The sequence below is a fragment of the Archocentrus centrarchus genome, chromosome 4, assembly GCF_007364275.1.
Source record: "Archocentrus centrarchus isolate MPI-CPG fArcCen1 chromosome 4, fArcCen1, whole genome shotgun sequence".
Lineage (NCBI taxonomy): Eukaryota > Metazoa > Chordata > Actinopteri > Cichliformes > Cichlidae > Archocentrus > Archocentrus centrarchus.
The window spans coordinates 35897744-35899676 of record NC_044349.1 but is presented as its reverse complement, the minus strand read 5'-3'; the positions used below and the strand labels follow the sequence as shown (position 1 = coordinate 35899676).

The 1933-nt window shown below is 39.2% G+C and overlaps 1 pseudogene; it reads right to left on the bottom strand.

Moving 5' to 3' along the window:
* On the bottom strand, window positions 1-1501 carry LOC115779391 (granzyme B-like; annotated as a pseudogene).
* Between the last annotated feature and the right edge of the window lie 432 nt (window positions 1502-1933).

The following is a 1933-nucleotide window of genomic DNA, read 5'->3' as shown; positions in this document are numbered from 1 at the left end:
TTAGCATTTCTTTTTCTTAAGAATGGGTTTGATCCATGAAAGGAATTTTGATATTTCCGTGTAGATGTTGGGAACATTTGGATAGACACCAGAGGGCCGCCAGAATCACCCTGTGAGGAGGAAAAGAGTAATGATATAATTATAAAGATATAATAAATATAATTATGATATTTATAACATATGTTATAGGAAAAGGTTAAAAACATTACCTGACATATTCCTTGCTTTTGAAAATATCCACCTGCACAACATTAGCAGGAAGTATATCACGCCACAGATTCTGACACCTCTTGATGTTGATGATGGGGATATCCGCCACTTGCAGCTCATTGGTATTTTCCTCCCGGCTGTTCACGGCCCCCCATCCGGCTACGCTGCAGGTTTTGTTTTCCTTCAGGTTAACGTTTCGACGTGGAAGTCTAATCGGCTTAATCAGCTTGTTTCCGTCCAGGCGAGCTTTCCTGGACAGCTGGAGACAGAAAATAAGAAATACATTTGCCTTCCTCAAGTATTAATGGGTTTAAATACAAAATGTCCATGTACGTGATGTTTTCCAGTATTTAGCACTGCACACTGCTCAAACCATAATAGTGTGTGCACAGGTGTAGATAATGAGTTGAATAACTAATTTACACTACAGTACACAGTCATCACAAACATGTTTGGATGCATTAATACAGCTGTTAATGGGCAACAGAAAGAATAAAGAAGAATAAAGGTGGTCATACAAAATATTGAATTTCAAGCTTGGTAGACTTTGTTTTTGCTTCATATACTGTATTTCCATGTGTTTCAGTTAATCGCTGCACCTATTTCCTATTTTCTCCACAAAATATAAAGAGACGAAGAGTGGCTCAAGACTTTTGCACAGTACTCACAGTACTGCAATGTGCAAATAGTTCATGAAGCTGCCTGGTGGGACGTTCTAGTACTTGTTCACAAACTTGCCCAGTATTTTGGGGACTGTGAGGTTCAGTAGTTATCTACTTACTTTGAGAAGCATGATGTCATTTCCAGACATCATGCTTTTATAAGAATGGTGTTTATAAGAATGGTGTTTGCACATCTGCACACTGTATCTCATTTTGTCCTCGACCTCCTTGAGATTGTGGGTGCCCAGAACAACGCTTGTAGGATTCCTGCATTAATTGAGAGACCAACAGAATTATTTGTATTTAGATGAATGAGCGATTGCTTGAAGAGTATCTGTGGTTACTCACTTCTCACCACAGTGCGCCGCAGTCATTACAAAGTATTCACTGACAAGGAATCCACCACACATGTGTCCACTGTCGTCTTGCACTGATGCCGTATACAGCATTTCCTTTTCCTCAGCCTTTCTACCTTTTATGATTTCACTCCCCAGTGCTGAAAGAAAATGAGGAAAAATTCAAGTCTATGCATTTTAGCATTATTTGTAAGAAACGGGTGTTCAAATCTTACCATTTTGTCCCAGACAAGTCAGAGCTTGGAAGAGGAGAAACCCTTGCAGAGCACGCATGATGCACGGACGCCGACTAAATGTCGTCTTTTGGAGGGCAGTCGACCACTTTGTGCTCTCAGCAACGCTTCCTATCTGCCTGTCCTCTCAAAGTTTGTTTTACATTTATCTTTACTGCACATTTAAATGGCTTTTATGTCCGTTTTGCTCTATTTTCCCATTTTAACTTTTCTGTTTGGACGTCTCATTGCTAACTGAACTTTTATTGAACACATTTCAAAAGCATATCAATACAAGCCAGGTTTTATTTTATTCTGTTTTTTTCTAGCACAGTGAAACTTCACACTTTGGCTTCACACAGACCCTGTGACTCACTGAAACCACAGTTTACAGCTTCACTGTCACAACTTCATGCAATCACATGAAGTACTTTTTTACACGATCCCTGACAAAAATAAGTATAATAAACAGCTAGCTCATAGAACAATATTA